A 19071-nucleotide genomic window follows, 5' to 3' on the forward strand; every position below is an offset into this window, starting at 1 on the left:
ACATTTTAAATAAAGACTTAGTAGAGTTGTCCCAATCTATAAGGTTCATTTTCCCAGTGGCTGTAAATACGAGCCTCTTTTTAAAACATCAGTGTCTTGCATTCTGAATCCCTCTGCATGCATCATCTTGGTCTGCTCTCTATGCATTATGCTATGTTTCTTGATATCCTTGTCATAAAAAAAATACACTTTTATCTTTTAGAGCAATTTGAGGTTCACAGAAAAATTGAGAAGAAGATGCAGAGATATCCCTTCCCCAACACATGCACAGCCTCCCCTGTTATCAACATTGCCACCAGAATGGCACATTTGTTAAAATTGATCAAACTGAGACACATCATTAGCCAGAGTCCATAGCGTACATTAGAGTTCACTTTTGGTGTTGTCTACTCCACGGATTTGTACAGATGTATAATGGCATGTATCCATGATTATAGTATCATGCAGGGTATTTGCACTGCCCTATAATTCCCCTGTGTACTGCCTACTCATCCCTCTCTCTCCCCTAACCCCTGGCAGCGGCCACTGATCTCACTAATTTATTTATTTATTTATTTTTTTGAGATGGAGTCTCGCTTTATCACCCAGGCTGGAGTGCAGTGGTGCGATCTCAGCTCACTGTAACTTCTGCCTCCCGGGTTCAAGCAATTCTCCTGCCTCGGCCTCCTGAGTAGCTGGAATTACAGGCGTATGCCACCATACCCAGCTAATTTTTGTATTTTTGGTATAGATGGGGTTTCACCATGTTGGTCAGGCTGGTCTCGAACTCCTGACCTCATGATCCACCTGCCTCGGCCTCCCAAAGTGCTGGAATTACAGGCATGATGATCTTTTTACTGTCTATACAGTTTTGCCTTTTCAAGAGTGTCATATAGTTGAAATCAAACAGTATGTAAACTTTTTGGATCAGTTCTTTTCAGTTAGTAATATTCACTTACAGTTCCTCCATGTTATTTGATGGTTTGATAGCTTTTTTAATGGTGAATAATATTCCATTGGATGTACCAGGTTTATCTAACCACTCTATGGAAGTACATCTTGACTGCTTCTAAATCTTGGCAAATATGCATAAAACTGCTATATGGCAAATATGCATAAAGCTGCCATGTGCAATTATGTGTGTCGACATACATTTTCAGCTCCTTTGGTTAAATGCCAAGGAGTTAAATTACTGAATTGTACATTTAAAAATATGTATAGTTTTGTAAGAAACTGCTGAACTTCCCTCTTTAGTGGTTGTACCTTTTTACTATTTGAATCCCCACCAGCAATGAAAGACAGTTCCTGTTCTTCCACATCCTTATCAATATTTGGTGTTGTCAGTGTTCTGAATTTTTGGCATTGTATTAATAAATGCACAGTGGTATCTCTTTGTTCTAATTTGCATTTCTTTAATGATGTATGATGTGGAACAACTCTTCATGTTCTTATTTTCCATCTGTATCTTCTTTGATGTGGTTGGCTTCAGCCCATTTTTAAGTGGATCGTTTTCTTATTGTTAAATTTTAAGAGTTCTTTGTATATTTTGGAAAACAGTCCTATACCAAATGTCTATCACAAATATTTTCTCTCACTCAGTGGCTTTTCTTTTCATTCTCTTGACAGTGGCTTTCAAAAAACAAATATTTTTAATTTTAATGAAGGCTGCCTTTTTTGCTTTTTTCATTTTTTTTTTCTGTTTTTCTTTGTTGTTGTTGTTGTTATTTTCTTTTTGAGGCAGGATCCCACTCTGTCTCGCAGGCTGGAGTGCAGTGGCGCCATCTTGGCTCACTGCAACTTCTGTTCCCCAGAGTCAAGCAATCCTCCTGCCTCAGCCTTCAGAGTAGCTGGGACCACAGGTGCGCCACCATGCCCAGCTAATTTTTGTATTTTTGGAGAACATGGCTTTTGCCATGTTGGCCAGGCTGGTCTCGAACACTCCTGGGCTCAAGCAATCCACATGCCTTGGCTTCCCAAAGTGCTGGGATTACAGGCCTGAGCCACCGTGTGAAGCCAGAAGTCCACCTTATTAATTCGTTTTCACAGGTTGTTATTTGCTTCAGTCATTTCTATGGAATAAGAACTAAAAACAAACTCTTTTCAGAATACCTTTCTTAAGAAGTCATACTACTTTTTTTTTTTCCAGCTTCAACTTCAAGATCACTATTTTTTTTTTTTTAGCTTCCTCTAAGGTCCCAACATTTCCTATAAGAAATATCTTCTCATCTTTCTGCCAAATTGTTTTCTTTTAATTCATCTTCGTATTTCATATTTTCAACAGATTCAGTTCCTCCTTGATTTTCTAAGTAAACTTGAGTCTTCGAGACAATATCTATCAACAGCTTTTTAAAATAGTCTACTTGGCCTTTGGGTTTACAGTAAATTTATTGGATTATTTAACTACCTTAATTCAGAAAAATGGTCTACATATTTGTTTGTAATAAGTTATTTATTACTTTTAAATTTTTTATTGCGATATTATTTGCATAAAAGTACAACTTGTAAATTTTTAGTGAATTTGAAAAGGTATAACCCGTACTTGAAACCCATACTTGAAAAATAATAGAGAATATTTCCAGCGCATCCACTGTACTCTTTTCTGGTCAATTTTGTCCCCAGACTTCTAAAGTGAATTGGAAGTTCTGATTTTAAATCACAATACATTATCTTTGCCTGTTCTTAAGCTTTAAATAAAAAAATCCTTTTCTTTATTCTACTAACTTGTATTTTCTTTTCTTTGGTTCTAAGGTAGAAGCTTTGTTTTTTGCTTTTTGTAACAACAGACATTTAAAGTTATAAATTTCTCTCTAAGGGCACCTTACTTGCATCTCACAAATTTTGATAGTGTTTTCATTATCACTGATTTGGAAATACATTATTTCTCTGACTTCTTTGATCAATCGGTTATTTAGAAGATTGTGGTCACCTTTTAGGGAGCATTTTTTAGTTTTTTTTGCTATTAATTTCTAATTGAATTCTGTTATGATCAGACAACATACTCGGTATGATTTCAATCTTTTAACATCTGTTGGTTTATTTTACAACCTGGCATTTTTTTCTCTTTGTGAATATACCATGTGTACTTCATAAGTGTATTCTGCAATTGTGATTATACAGTTCAATAAAAGTCAGTAGGTTAGGTTGCTGAGAGTATTATTCAAATCTTCTATATCCTTTTTAAATCTTGTGAGTGGAATCTTAAAATCTAGAATTCTGTGAGTCTGTCTGCCTCTTAAATCTCTTATTAAAAACCTTGTTATAGTAGCATGAATATTTAGAATTCCTTTTTTTTTTTTTTTTTTTTTTTTTTTTTTGAGATGGAATCTCCCTCCCTTTAGGCTGTAGTGCAGTTGTGCGATCTCAGCTCACTGCAACCTTTGCCTCCTGGGTTCCAGCAATTCTCCCGCTTCAGCCCCGTGAGTAGCTAGGACTACAGGGGCCTGCCACTATGCCTGGCTAATTTTTGTATTTCTATTAGAGACGGGGTTTCACCATGTTGGACAGGCTGGTCTTGAACTCCTGACCTCAGGCGATCCACCTGCCTTGGCTTCCCAAAGTGTTGGGATTACAGGTGGGAGCCACTGCACTCGGCTGTAGGATTTGTTTTTTTGATATTGATATTTTTTATCTTTTTGAAATGTCCTTTTTCATGTCCAGTAAAAACATGTCTCCTACCTTCGTATCCTTGATATCAATATATTCCTATCTATTTTATCAAAGATACATTGTATCTACATAAATATACATATAAGCACATTATATATAAAGGCTTTAATATTCTGTAAGCAGTATATCAGTGGATCTTTTCAAACAACCTAGAAATCTCTTAAAATGTTTAGCCTATTCACATTGAATGTAATTATTGATACGATTGGGTAAAAATCTTACATCAAGAGAGTCTTACTCTGTAGCTCAGGTTGGAGTTCAGGGGCTCACTGCAGCCTCAACCTCCCAGGCTCAAGCAATCCTTCCACCTCAGCCTCCCGAGTAGCTGGAACCACAGGCATGCGTCACCATGCTCAGCTCATTTTAAAAGTTTTTTAGAGATGGAGTCTCTGTTGTCCAGGCTGGTCTCAAACTCTTTGCCTCAAGTGATCCTCCAGCTTTGGCCTCCCAAAATGCTGGGATTACAGGTGTGGGCCACCACAACTGGCCAGATTATTACATCTCTTATTTGTTCATTTATTCCTTATTTCCTACCATCTTTGATATTAATTAATATTTCTTTTCTTTTTTTCTTTTTAGTATCTTACTTTGTCTCAAATTGGTCTTCAGAAATATGTCCTTGTGGCCAGGCGCAGTGAGTCATGCTTCTAATCCCAGCAATTGGGGACGCCAAGGCCGGTGGATCACTTGAGGTCAGGAGTTGGAGAGCAGCCTGGCCAACATGGGGAAACCCTGTCTCTACTAAAAATACAGAAAAATTAGCTGGGCATGGTGGTGGGTGCCTGTAATCCCAGCTATTCAGGAGGCTGAGGCAGGAGAATTGCTGGAGTCTGGGAGGCCGAGGTTGCAGTGAGCCAAGATTGTGCCACTGTACTCCAATTTGGGTGACAGAGGAGGACTCCATTAAAAAAAAAGTCCTTGCTTTACTTCTTAATAGTTGCTCTAGGATTTCAGTATATCTTTTAATTGATTTTCTATCATTTCACATTAAATAAATTATAGAAGTAAAATTTTTCAGTCCTTTGTTTTATCATGTATTTATTTCTATATATGTTATAAGCCTCACAATCTTTGCTATTATTTTTTGCTTTAAAGACCCAATGGTGGCCAGGCGCGGTGGCTCATGCCGGTAATCCGAGCACTTTGGGAACCCGAGGTGGGTGGATCACCTGAAGTTAGGAGTTCAAGAGTAGCCTGTCCAACATGGTGAAACCCCATGTCTACTACAATATAAACATTAGCCTGGCATGGTAGCAGACACCTGTAGTCCCAGCTACTCCAGAAGCTGAGGCAAGAGAATCCCTTGAACCCAGGAGGTGGAGATTGCAGTGAGCCAAGATGCGCCACTGTACTCCAGCCTGGGCAACAGAGCAAGACTCAGTCTCAAATAAATAAATACATAAAATAAAATACTCAATGGTATTTAACTAAGTAGAAGGATGCAGTTTTTTTTTTAATATCCACATGTCATCACTTCTGACACTATTCTTTTTTGTTGATATGAATTTCCAGGTGTAGCCATTTTCTGTATCATTTTGTAGTGTTTCGATGGTTCACATTTTTTCTCTGCTTTCCTTTGTGTTCACTGTTGCGTGATAATTTCACTAGTGATCCGCCCGCCTCGATCTCCCGAAGTGCTGGGATTACAGGGGTGAGCCACTGTGCCCGGCTGGTGTGATTATTTTTGGATGAGAAGTCAGCCATCATTTTCCTTGTCCCTCTGTATGTATTGTGTCTTATTTCACTGCTTTAAAGTATCTGTTTATCTTTCATTTGCAACACTTTAATAGTGATCTCTCTTTGTGCTTTTATTTTTATTTATGGCCTTTTTTGGACCATTTATGCTCCTTACTACGTGGCTTGATGTTTTCTTCAGATTGATAACAATTTTACCATATTTTCCAAATTTTTTTTATAAATAAGAAATATCACCCTAGAATGAAATATCATTCTAGGACTAAATATTAGATGATATTTTCTCACAGGTAGTAAATGTTTAATTCATGTTTTTCAAACTTTTTTCTCTGATTAAATGGACATAATTCTATTAACCTGTTATCAAATTAATTTATCCTTGTTTCTGCCATGTCTAATTTGTTGAAATTTATCCAATGTAGTTTTATTCACAAATTGTGTTTTTTGTTTCTAGAAAGTTCTTCTAGTTCTTTTACTTCTCTTCTGAAATAAACTGTCTCCTTACCCTTTTATATCTTTTTCTGTAAATTCTTTAAATAAATTTATAATATTGAAAGTTTTTATCTGCTAATTCCAATAATTTTTGTCATCTATAATTCTGCTTCTATTGACTGCTTTTTCTTTCATTATGAGACATATTGTTCTGCTTTTCTGCATAACTCTTAATTTAAAGAATCCAGATATTACATATAAAATAAGTGTAATGTTTTTGTCTCATTTTTTGATTTTCCCAGAGACTACAACTCTTTTTTTCTATATGTTGTCTGGCATTTATAGTAAGTAGAATAGGTCTCATCTGTACCTTTAATTAGGTGAATTCACCTGTGAGTGGTCTCAATTCCACTCTCCCAAGCTTTCACATTTATTTTATTTATTTATTTATTTATTTATTTATTTATTTATTTATTTATTTATTTTTGAGGCAGAGTCTCGCTCTGTCACCCAGGCTGGAGTGCAGTGGCGCCATCTCGGCTCGCTGCAAGCTCTGCCTCCCAGGTTCACGCCATTCTCCTGCCTCAGCCTCTCCGAGTAGCTGGGACTACAGGCGCCCGCCACCACGCCCGGCTAATTTTTTGTATTTTTAGTAGAGACGGGGTTTCACCGTGGTCTCGATCTCCTGACTTCGTGATCCACCCGCCTCGGCCTCCCAAAGTGCTGGGATTACAAGCGTGAGCCACCGCGCCCGGCGCTTTCACATTTAAAAATGTGCAAGTATTTAAGCTGGGATGGGTTGACTACTATTTTAGATATTTTCGGGTTTTATTCTGATACGGCCCCTGGATTCAACCACTGTGAGAATGTCTGTGACATAATTTACTTACCATTTCTTTTCCACTGATGCTTTCTAGTCATAATTTTAGCTGTGTGTGTGTGTGTGTGTGTGTGTGTGTGTGTGTGTGTGTGTGTGTGACTTGCTATACTGAATGTTTTATTTTTGGATTTACATTTCTTCCGATTCCAGTTTATCTTGCCATCCCACACTATCTTCTAAGGCTTGACTGATTTCATATTATTACTGTTATCTCAGTCTGGTACATCCATTATCAGATACTCACACAAACTCCCAGGTGTGGAATCTTTCTTGGTTCTCTGTTTCCTCATGAAGAGATATTTTTTCTCTGGAATTTAGTGCACCAAGGCTTATTTTTATCTGCCACCTTTTACTGTCTCCATAAGAATATATAAACTTATTTTGTCTGGGTTTTCTTTTCTGTAACCATAGGAGTATTGTTCTTTCAGATGTATCTACGACCTAACTGGTATTAGATACTTCCTATTTCTTTCTATCCCATTTAGAAGACCATTGCTTTTCTTTGGATTGATCCATAGTTTGGGTCCTGAGATCTTAGCTCAGGAACATAATTTACAGAATTAGCAAATTGAAAGCTAACTCAAGAGCATGTAGAAGACAGTGGCTAAACGACGTTCTACTTGAATTCAGAGTTTGTCCTTCAATGTTGCTGTCTAGTGGCCTTGAAGACAATTCTGAATGTCTTCAAGAATGTAGCAGAGGTTCTATATAATTCTAGAACTGTATAGTTTTTCTTAACATGAAGGGTTTAAACTAGAACTTTTCCTCTCTAGGGTAAATAAAATAGTAATAGCTTGCACTTACTGAAGGCTTCCTATTTGTCAGAGTGCGTATGTAGCTAACTGGTTTCACCTAAAGCAATCCTAGGAGATATTTAATATTATCATTTTATTTCATAGATGAGGAAAATAAAATACAAAAGTTCTAATAATAATTTCACAGTTCAAAATGGCAGCACTGGAGTTTGAACTCGACTGTTTCTTTCCAGATTCTGTTATTTAAATAGCTTTGTTCTATTAGCCCTCCAGAAGTTGCCCACGAGAAAAACCACAGTAAAGTAAGCACTATCATTGTCTTCCTTTCATGGAGACCTTTTAATGGGACCAAAATGTCTCTTTAAGTGCAATTTTACTGAATGTTCCACTTTTTAATGACACTTGGTCCATGCATTTCAAGATCTGCTATAGAATAAGTTACGTAAAACTGGCTTGTGTGTGGGTTGCTAGTCCACCTCTTGTTAGGTGGCAAAACCTTCGTGCCTGCTGACATGGAACAACCATTCACCTGTAAAAACACAAGCTTTTATCTTGGAGAAGACTGCCTCATGCTTCAGTGACTGCACGTTCAAATGCCTCAGAATCCTGCCGCTAAAACTAGCATCTATAGTGACCAGTCCTGGAACCATCAAAAGCATCTCTGTTGGTTATTTCAATCCCAAATTCCACTCATTGTCAAATACTAAAGAGTCTCAGTGTGGGTTTGACACTCGTATTTTCCACCCAAATTTGGATCAACTAAGAAATGGACAAGAATCCAGCAAATTGCTATATTGCAGATGAAGTCTGGGTTGGAAGATGATCCCCATGTATTTGGAATTAATGGGCTACCTAGTACATAACCATGGTAATACAGGGAATTGCCCCTCCCACCTCCGATGGGGCTTGGAACATGTCAGGACTCTCTCCTCCTTACCCTAGATGCAAAGCCTTAGAAACAGCCATGACATAGCTGTATGGGGCAGGTATTGCCATAAGTAGAGCTATCCCAAATAAAAAGAGGATGAGTTACATTATGTATCTAATTAGCTAACAAATGACCCTAATAATACCCCAAAACAAATGTGATGTGTTCTCTCATGGGCCAGGGGTGTGGCTCACACCTGTAATCCTGGCATTTTGGGATGTCGAGGTGGGCGGAGCCTGAGCTCAGGAGATCGAGACCAGCCTGGACAACACGGTGAAACCCTGTCTCTACTAAAATACAAAAAATCAGCCGGGCGTGGTGGCAGGCGCCTGTAGTCCCAGCTACTCAGGAGGCTGAGGCAGGAGAATCGCTTGAACCCGGGAGGCGGAAGTTGCAGTGAACCGAGATCGAGCCACTGCACTCAAACCTGGGCGACAGAGCGAGACTCTATCTCCAAAAACAAACAAACAAAAAACAATTGGGGCAGGAAGAACAGATGTGTTATTCTAACAGAAGTTTCTCTTCCCAAAGACAATAAAAGTGAGAGAGAAGCATAATCCACAATACACTTGATTATGTCTTCTTGGCATCTGTCCCTGCCTGATTCTCTAAGAAGTTTACCTCTGGAAAAGCAGGTGTATCACATTCATTCCACTGTCTAACAGTTAGTGGAGAGGAGGGTTGCAACTATGTACCACAGTGGAGGTACATGTCATCCTTCTGAATTACGTCATATTGAACTTCAAAAGATTTAAAAAATTCTTTGAGATTTTAAAATCTTTTGATTTCCTCAAGAATTCAAAATTTTACCTAGGGAATTCTCAGCAAAATCGCCAAGCACTGGGTTTCATGGTGAATATGCAGACTTTCCATTTGAAAACTTATAAGAACTTCTTTTACGTTCCTTTCAGGACATAGAGGACCTATGGTCCATTCTCCTCCCCCAATTCAATTTTCTTTCAGGAGAGGGTCAAAAAAAATCACATAAGGCTTAATGTCAAATACCATCTGAAAGTGTTAATCATCTTAGATTTACCTGGAATTAAAAATAAGTGAATCCAAGAAAATGGCATAAATTTGGAATTTTTTAGGCATCAATCAGTGAGTAAGGAGAAAGGGGTCTTCCTGATGTCATTTAGATGAGAGTCATCTTCTGTGGTCTCACACAGCTTTTGTTTCATCATCAGGTAAAACCAATTTAAGGAAATCCATAAAAGCCTTATCTCTTTAACTCTGAGGCCCAAAGTTTTGTATAATATCAATTTGTTTTCTGGAATATTACCAAGGTCATTGTTTGGCAGATTAGATTATCAGTCAAATTGGGTGTTAAATTTCAAGACTGCATATTTGGGTGCAATAATCGAATACAGAGAAAAGTCTATCAAATTTTTAAAAGATGTAAATCAATATATAAATTGCTGGAAACGGAAGCACGGGTGCCACTTGGTACTTTTTTTCTCTCTTTTTATAGAGGATCATTTATAAATAGTAAAATAGAACAAAGTTTATGTAATGGGCCCACAAAAACACAAATGCTGTCATGAATACGTACACAGTCCATCACCGGAAGGGCTAGCTGAGAGAAGTGTTTTGTTTTTGTTGCTATTTGAAATCTTTTGTGAAAATGTTTATGGTGAGATTGTCTGTTTGCTATGTAACTGTCCATGGGATAATTCGCTGCTTGAGCGTAGCTAAAGAAATAGATGTTTATTTGGTTTTGTTTGCCGATTGATCTGTACGGGTGATGGCTTTTGGTGACAACTGAAATGTTTTCTAATTTTACTGACTCATTTTCATTATGTCCAAAAATTTAAATCTATATTCATTAAAATCCCAATATACTTTGTGTAATATATTGACTGTGTGTGTATCTGTGACTGCATTTGTGGTTTTGTGGGCTCATTACATGTTTTGTCTTATTTTACCATTTAAACATATATTCTTCCATCGTTTTTATATGTATGCTACCTTCTACTTTTGAAAACAGACAAAAGAATATGACAGTAAAAATTTTAATTTCTGAAAATTAGTCCATATTTACCAGATTGTAACAACTTGCCAATTTATAAAATAATAATCCTAGTGACACAACTCATAATATATTGATAAACATGTTGAGGAAGCTCATTTTTCCCCTACTAAATCTTGAGATTATCACCGTGGGTCAGTGAACGTCTCTCGGAGATGAATACACATAGCCCTTCGAAATGATTCTTTTTTCCTGGATGAAAGGTCTATCTGGCTCTATAAACATACAATGAATTTGATTTAAAAAGAAATAGTGTGGCTTCTCTCCAACACTTGACCTCTTCCCCTACAGCTTATTCTAGAATCAAAAAACGGGTTTTTTTTTTCTGTATCTCAATTATCTCTGTACTGTCAATATTTGTGGGGATATGCCTTTTCAGATTTTAAAACAATTTTTGTCATTAGATTTCTTAAAAAAATATATGCTTCAGGCAAGTCCAGATGATGATTGTTTTGACTTCAGCAGTTCAACTTTCAAGGCCTGTAGATTTTGTGCTTATGGTCCCTAAAACACTGCATAGGTTTTTGCAGAGAATGCTTCCCACTCAGAGCTACCAAAAAAGCCAGAGGAGGCTTTGTCCAACCGTCAAGCCTACACCTTGTCCTTGCCCTACAGTACCTGTGGCGTTGAAAACATCATTTCCATTGCTTTCTTTCTTAGAAATGAGGAATAAAATAAAGATGTAAAGTGTTTATACATTATTCGGAGGTAATTAAATGGTAAGTAATGAGCTAAAAAGCCTGAGCATATTGGATTCTGTGATTCCTTGACCTGAATTTATGTGTAAGTTCACCAAACAAAACCTGTACTTGAAAGCTTGACATAACCACAGATATATAACGCATCATCCTTTGTTATTTACTTATGTAAAAGATTTAGGATGATGGAGATGCAGAGAGGTTCACATGTAGAATTCTTTCTTTAGATTCACTGATGAAATTTATCTTCTTGGTATTGTTTGCTCCCTTTAAAAACAAATATGCCTTTCCTATATGTATACCTACTACAGTGCTTTGTAAAATATGATTTTGAAATCATTTATGCATCACACAATTACTTTATTATGTTGGAAGGTAATTTTAAAAATGAAATATGAAATTAGATAAAATACAGTAGAGAATGCAGAAATATATTACACATAGAATAAGAAATGTTTAGTAAACTTTCATTTCAATTATGTGTGTTTATGCAAATTCATGCATAAATTGTGTTGTAATGACAAAATATCATTTTACCATATCATAATGGTAAAATATATTTTTGTGTGTGGAACAGGGGCAAAAGTGTTTGTAAGTTGCTGATTTACTGCCTAACAAGGTGTGGTTATATAAACAGCCAATAGCTCATTTGTAGAGTAGACATTGATCTATAAAACATATTAAACACCTCAGGATTATTTATTTACAGTATCAGAAGTGTGTCAAGCTTGATATAAGAGATCAATCCATGTTCTTAAGTCTAACCCTAAGCCTTAACCTTAGTGGTTTAGAATTAAAGATTAGCCAGGCTACATATTTAAATTTTGCCACCTAGGACTCTTTCAAGATGCCTGAAATAAACCCCAAGCTGTGTCAATGTTCCTTTCAATAGTATTGATTGAAAATATCCTCTATGCCAAGCACTAATTTAGACACTGGGGACACAGCTGTGAACAAGTCCTTACCTTTATTGAATTTACAGTCTCTGAAAAAATAGGTAATAACAATGAAGCCAATTTTGATATAGGTAGTGATATAAAAATGATATGTAAATATGATATAAGCAGGGTAATAAATGGACAGTAGCCATGGGAAAGTATTTTAGATAGGCCAGTTTTAGAATGTTTCTGTGAAGAGGTGACATTAAGGAGGAAATGTAGCATCAAACAGAAGAAGCCGTGTGTGTAAAGTAGAAGGTAGAAATGAACCTGGTGTGTTTGGGGAACAGTGAAAAAGCCAATATGGCTGAAGTGATAATGATCATGGGTTTGTTAACAATACATGGAAAAAATGTGGACAGAACTCAGAACAAGTACAGTTTTCTCTAACTTGGTAAGAATTTTGGACATTGTTTTGCAAGTGATGGGAATATTTTGGAGATTTTGAGCGGAACAGTGATGTGGTCTGTATATCTAAGAGATCTTTGTGATTGTCTGAAGAACAGATGATGAGAAGGCAAGCATTTGAGGAGGAAGTTGACTAATGAGTCTGTGTAAGTGGTCCAAAAGATAGTTGAAAATGCTTCAGATTGAGGTGACGGGTTGTCACACCGAAGCTGTAGTTGTGAAAAGTACTCAGAGCTAACAGAAATACTTAATTTGGGATGGGAGGGAAAACAATGTTTTATGGACATTTTCCCTGACTACATGGTAATGTCTTTATTATTGTAGACTAAAATTAAATTCTAAGCCCTGCGCAACTGACCGAATGAGTCATTTTTTGGAGAAGGGGACCCCAGAGTATCCTTGAAAACTGCGTTCTCGGCCATGATAGCATGGTGGGGTCAGACCATCCTCCCCTTGCTACCCACGATTAGGCTTTCTTCCCTAGGAGCTCAACAGAAACTGGCCCTTTCAAAAGACTCCACCACTGATCTCAACCAATCTGTGGATGCTGCTCCCCTCTTCTTGCCTGATAAGAAGCCACTGACCATGGACTGGTTCTGGCTAGTAAAGGGAGCATGCATAGGAAGGGTCTTGATGTTCTCTGCTTCATCTTTTCACTTCAGAGAGCCAAAAACTTCACCCTGAGATCATAACCATTATTTGAACATGAAGCATGAAGCTCAAAAGCACTTGCATACGTTTTCCCTTTCATAAATATTCATGACTCCTATAGCTTACTGAATATGCATATTTGGCCACCCTGCTCAGCATAAATTTCTGTTCCCTTTTCCCCTCCCTCCAAGTATCTGTGGTTTCTGGCTGGAGGCTCTGCTTCTCAGCCTGTCAGCATGGTCACCCTGCTGGCTGTAGCCCTTTATAAGAAATAAAGTCTTCTCCTTTTCTAAATTTTTATAAACTGCATATTTTTAAGTTAACAAAAGATGGGGAAGTATGTAGATGAGTCAGGTTTACTTTATTTTTTAATATTATATAGTGAAGAAAAGACATGGAAGCAAAGTTCTATTTTAAACTTGATAAGCTGGAGATGTCTGCTATGCTTCCAAGTAGAGATGTCACGTAGACGGTTTCATCTATGGATAGGGATGATTTAAAACTTGGGAATCAAGATTATATGTATGTGATCATTTGACTCCTAAGTTTCTAACTCCTATCTCTGAATTATTCATCCAGAACGTCTTAAACTAGCCTTTCCTTCTAAGATCTTAACCTACGGCAAAGACACACAAGTGGCTCTTTGATTAATTCTACCATCCTTTCATATTAATCTGTTCATGCATTCATTCATCAAATATGTATTGAAATGATATTTTTAAATGTGGGATTCAAAGGGATAAACTGGGAATGAAAGGAGAGAGGACTAGGCACTGAACCTCAGAGTATTTTGACATTTAAATATTCCAAAAAGGGAAGGAGTCAGTCCAGAAGATTAAAAATGAGAAGCCAGTGTTTAAGGCAGAAAACCAGATTCATGTAGAAAATACTCTAAGAAGGAGTAGAGGCTGTGTCAAGTGATTGCCTAATGAAGGTCGCTGAGCTTGACAAGGTACACTTTAGTAGAATCATCCTTATGGAAATCTGGTTGGGGTGGGTTAAGGGGACAGTGGGATGTGAGGCCGTGCAGACGGCTGGTTTCAACTGTTTTTTTCTTTTTTGAGGAGTATTCCTATTAACATAAATGAAATCAGGCTTCAGCAGCGTCCACAGCAAGTTATAAGGCCAAATATATTTTTTTTACATGAGAGATACTTGGATGTTGATAGTATTTTAGCAGGAAAGAAAAGTTAATAACATGGGAGAAAAAGTTGTGGGGACAAATTAGTTGTTTAGATGGGAGGGGGTAAGACTGTAAAAATGATGGGTTGAATTTAGATAGGAACCAAGAAAATTTATCCCATATTATTCCAAGGAAAGCAAAGAATATAAGTGAAGATACAGTGAAAATATACAAAAAAAAAGGTAGAAAAAGAGAAGAGAGAACAGGTATGGTAGGTTTGGGAAGGAAGAAAAACTATGAAATAATCATCTCGGAGAAGAGGAGAGAAAATTGATCAGAGAAACTAGCACGAGATTGCTGAGTAGTGCTGGAGGCTCACTTGGTACTTTTTTACTTAAATCTGTATTAAAAGCCGGCGTGAGTCCTTGGTTTTATGTAATCACATTTGGCTGCATGGGTGATGGCACAAAGCAGAAAGAGAACTGGATTTTTAACCAGACCTGGGGTGCTGCCAGGTGAAAGTGATAGGTGGGGAGAGAGGCAGAAAAAGTTGAAGCTGCATATTAGGGAGTAATTGTAGTGTTCACTAGACCATTAAATCTGAATGGTTTAGGAAGTAAAATAATTTCAGGAGGGAGGTATGGACAACGTAAAGGAGGGCTGAACTAATGTCAGGAAAGTTGTAATAGTAAAAGTCTGGGTGTTTGTGTTCCTATCATAACTGAAAACGTAAGAGGCACTCATTCAATAACTGCATGCCTGAAATTGGAATTTTTTTAACCTAGTTATTGATAATGCTAAAATTTAGTTATTGCTAAAGATATGAGTAGGGCATTTGGTGGCTGAGTTAAGACCAAAGGATAAAAGTTATCTGCAGATAAGTCAAGAAACTCAGGGGCCAGGGTGTTGGCCAGATCCCTCTCAAGGATGTGGACACTACCAGGATTGATGAAAGAAATAGTGCGGAGAGGAAGGGCAGCAAAATTAAATATTTGCCAAGAAGTCATATTCTTTGTGTGTCGATTTCTTCATGTGAAGAAAATAATCAGATTAAATAGATTTTTTTCTCTAAATTTTTAGCTTTTTTGGAGAGATTTTCTTAATTTTTAAAATGTTTAGCCACTAAAATGGCTCCCATGATTAGAAACCTTTGAAAATTTCAGCTATTAATCAAATAACTAGACCATCCCTGATGCTTAGCAAATCTCCATTTCCTTTGCCACATTTTAATATTTATAAGTGTTTCTAGTGTTAATGATTTTCATGTGTATGAAATTATTAGTTATTGAGGATAAAAAATGAAAAAGGCAGGCTTCTATGTGTACATTCTAATTGTGGGTATAGTCAGGGTGAGAAAAACATAAGAAAAATGAATCTTAATGAGAATGCAGTTATAATAATCCATTTATTTAATGACTATTTATTGAGGGTGTCCTGTGTACCAAGTATTTTTTTTTCTTTTCTTTCTTTCTTTCTTTCTTTCTTTCTTTCTTTCTTTCTTTCTTTCATTCTTTCTTTCTTTCTTTTTTTTTTTTTTTTTTTGAGACAGAGTCTTGCTCTGTCACCCAGGCTGGAGTGCAGTGGTCTAATCTTGGCTCACTGCAACCTCTGCCTCCTGGGTTCAATCGATTCTCCTGCCTCAGCCTCCTGAGTAGCTGGGATTATAAGCACTCGCCACCACACCCGGCTAATTTTTATATTTTTTTTAGTAGAGAGGGGTTTCACCATGTTGGCCAGGTTGGTCTCAAACTCCTGACCTCAAGTGATCCACCCACCTTGGCCTCCCAAGGTGCTGGGATTACAGGCATAGTTTTTGTGCCACAGATTTAGTGGTGAATAGGCTTTACTTCTCTAGTGATCCTATGCTAGAACCAGATGATCTCACATCTGTCCATTTGAAAACCCGCACATGTACACTGTCTTCAGTCCTGATGAGAGGAGAAGCCAGCTGGACTTCCTGGGTCCTGGGTCGAGTGGGGACTTGGAGAACTTTTCTGTCTGGCTAGAGGATTGTAAATGCACCAATGAGCACTCTGTAACAATGCACCAATCAGCACTCTGTGTCTAGCTAAAGGATTGTAAATGCACCAGTCAGCACTCTGTAAAAACACACCAATCAGCACTCTGTGTCTAGCTAAAGGATTGTAAATGGACCAATCAGCAGGATGTGGGCAGGGCCAAATAAGGGAATAAAAGCTGGCCACCTGAGCCAGCAGTGGCAACCAGCTGGGGTCCCCTTCCATGCTGTGGAAGCTTGGTTCTTTAGCTCTTCACGACAAATCTTGCTGCTGCTCACTCTTTGTGTCTGCACTACCTTTATGAGCTGTAACACTCACTGCGAGGGTCTGCAGCTTCATTCCTGAAGTTAGTGAGACCACGAACCCACTAGGAGGAATAAACAACTCTGGACACGCCACCTTTAAGAGCTGTAACACTCACTGCAAAGGTCTGTGGCTTTCCTCCTGAAGTCAGTGAGACCACGAACCCACCAGAAGGAAGAAACTCTGGACACATCTGAACATCTGAAGGAACAAATTCCGGACACACCATCTTTAAGAACTGTAACACTCACTGTGAGGGTCCATGGCTTCATTCTTGAAGTCAGCGAGACCAAGAACCCACTAGAAGGAATAAATTCCAGACACACTGAGAGTATGTATGTGTGATTTCCTGGGGTTCAGAAGTTGTAATGCAAGAAGTTGTAATACAAGCTTCTGAACCCCAGGGAATCACACATACACACTCTCAGGGTTCTTTCAACTCCTTTTCTTAGATTTGTTACAATTGTCTCTAGGAAGGACCCAGAGTTTTAAAAATTATTTCTCCAACGTTATGCAAAGAGGATTACAAAAGCAGATCTTCAGATTTTCTAATAAGAAATTGTGATTCAGGGAGTCTAAGGTGAAGCTAAGGAATGTGTATTTGAATGAGTTTCCTAGAAGAATTTGATACACATTGTCTGAGGACTAAATTTTGAGAAAAACTGCCTTAGAGAAACAAAAATAACATGATCTTCCCTGGGGATAAGGATTAATTAAACCTTAAAAACATCAAAACAATGAAACTTCTTTCTGGGAGATTAAGAAAGTTTATGCTTCACAGGTAGGATACTCTTACAGAAGGAAGCTGAGAAGTTCATTTTGTAATTTGTAAGTGTTATGATTGGGTGTTCACACACACGTGTGAGATGTGCCTCCCCTGGACATGTTACCGGCCTGATGGGGGAAAAAGACTATTAAAAATCTGAAGAACTCCAAGATACTATTCTTGCTAAAAGCAACACAGAAAACAAAATGTGGTTATATCTCTAGGGTACCACAGTGGACACCCCAGCAGCTAAATGAAGGCTGAAGATAATATTTGGCAAGAACCCCTTTTCACAAAGATCTTCATAATGATTTGATATGAACACGCCCTATATTAGTCCACTTTCATATGCTGTGAAGAAATACCTGAGACTGGGTAATTTATAAAGAAAAGGAGGTTTAATGGACTCATAGTTCCACTTGGCTGAGGAGGCCTCACAATCATGGCAGAGGCAAAGGAGGAGCAAAGGCACATTTTACATGGTGGCAGGCAAGAGAGCATGTGGAGGGGAACTGCCCTTATAAAACCATCAGATCTTGTGAGATTTATTCACTATCATGAGAACAGCATGGGAAAAACCTACCCCATAATTCAATTACCTCCCATGGGCTCTCTCCCATAAACGTGTGGATTATGGAAACTTCAATTCAAGATGAGATTTGGGTGGGGACACAGCGGATCCATATCATGCCCCAACGTGACATAAAACAAGGTCAAGTGAGACAAAAAGATCATTCATTAGCCCCAGGGCCTGCCTTGTGTTTCCAACATAATGGTCCAGGCCAAGATATGTCTTCAGATCTCTCCGTCCACCTTCTGTAGACCTGTCAAGATCATAATGCTTGCTCTGTGCTTCTTGTCTTGACCTAGATCTCCATCCTTCTCTCACTCCCGAACTTTTCTACAGAGTTTTATTCTTCAGTAATCTCTTTTATATATTAACTTGACTGTATGATGTTCTCCCTCTCCTTGCCATACCTGAATCCTAGTTCTCCCTGAGGAAACTAACTAATTCCCCTGTAGTCCTTTCAAGTGAACTGCTTATTCCTCCAAATGTTGTTTATCTCAGGGTCTAGATCTGGAGGTATCAATGAGTTTTACCTCTATTTGCTACTTCTATGCTCTCAATTCTCTCATCCTACTTTAAAGTTTTTGTTCCTTTGAGATTCACCATCTCTAGCACTTCACATTTTGAGTATTCCCCAACCCATCTCATTCTAGAGTTTTGATTTATTTATTTTTTTACCCCCCCTTCTCTGAAGTGGTAGACTGATAATGCCCTTAATGTCTTCAGTGATCTCTGTATCTTTTGGTACTCACTTTACTTGACCACTTTTCAGAATTAGATATGGTTGACCATATTTTCCTTCCTGAAATTCACTCCTCTGGGCCTCTAAGTCACAGGGCTATATTTTATGATTCCAGGACCCTCACTTGGGATCATTTGATATCACTTGCCAAATGGAGGAAAAAAAAACAAAGCAAACACACACAAAAAACTCAATCACATTAACTAGTTTCTTAAAGTTCACAGTACGAATAAGGGGTATAACAGAAACATAAATCTATGGCAAATATGGGATCTTTACCGCTACATTTTATGGACCTCCTGATTTTGAGGAGTTCTTACTTAGTTCAGTGATAAACAGATGCCTTGGGAAGGCAGAAGGTAACAAGGTGATTCTGGAACCTGGAAATGGCAGTTGGATGTTGAAAGCAGCTAGTGTTTCAGAAGATAAAACTCACTGACATCCTCCATACTATGACCTTTGAGCCTCAAGTGAGACTCTTACTACATTCCC

General features: G+C 37.9%; 1 protein-coding gene and 1 pseudogene across 1 annotated transcript in view; both read left to right on the top strand.

Annotated features, from left to right (window-relative positions):
• The window catches only part of LOC129481278 (uncharacterized), a 264940-nt gene that overhangs the window by 91728 nt on the left and 154141 nt on the right, over nucleotides 1-19071 (top strand). The gene's annotated exons all lie outside the window — the stretch shown is intronic.
• LOC129481480 (uncharacterized) lies at nucleotides 17317-17403 on the top strand (annotated as a pseudogene).

The sequence above is a fragment of the Symphalangus syndactylus genome, chromosome 4 (assembly GCF_028878055.3).
Source record: "Symphalangus syndactylus isolate Jambi chromosome 4, NHGRI_mSymSyn1-v2.1_pri, whole genome shotgun sequence".
Lineage (NCBI taxonomy): Eukaryota > Metazoa > Chordata > Mammalia > Primates > Hylobatidae > Symphalangus > Symphalangus syndactylus.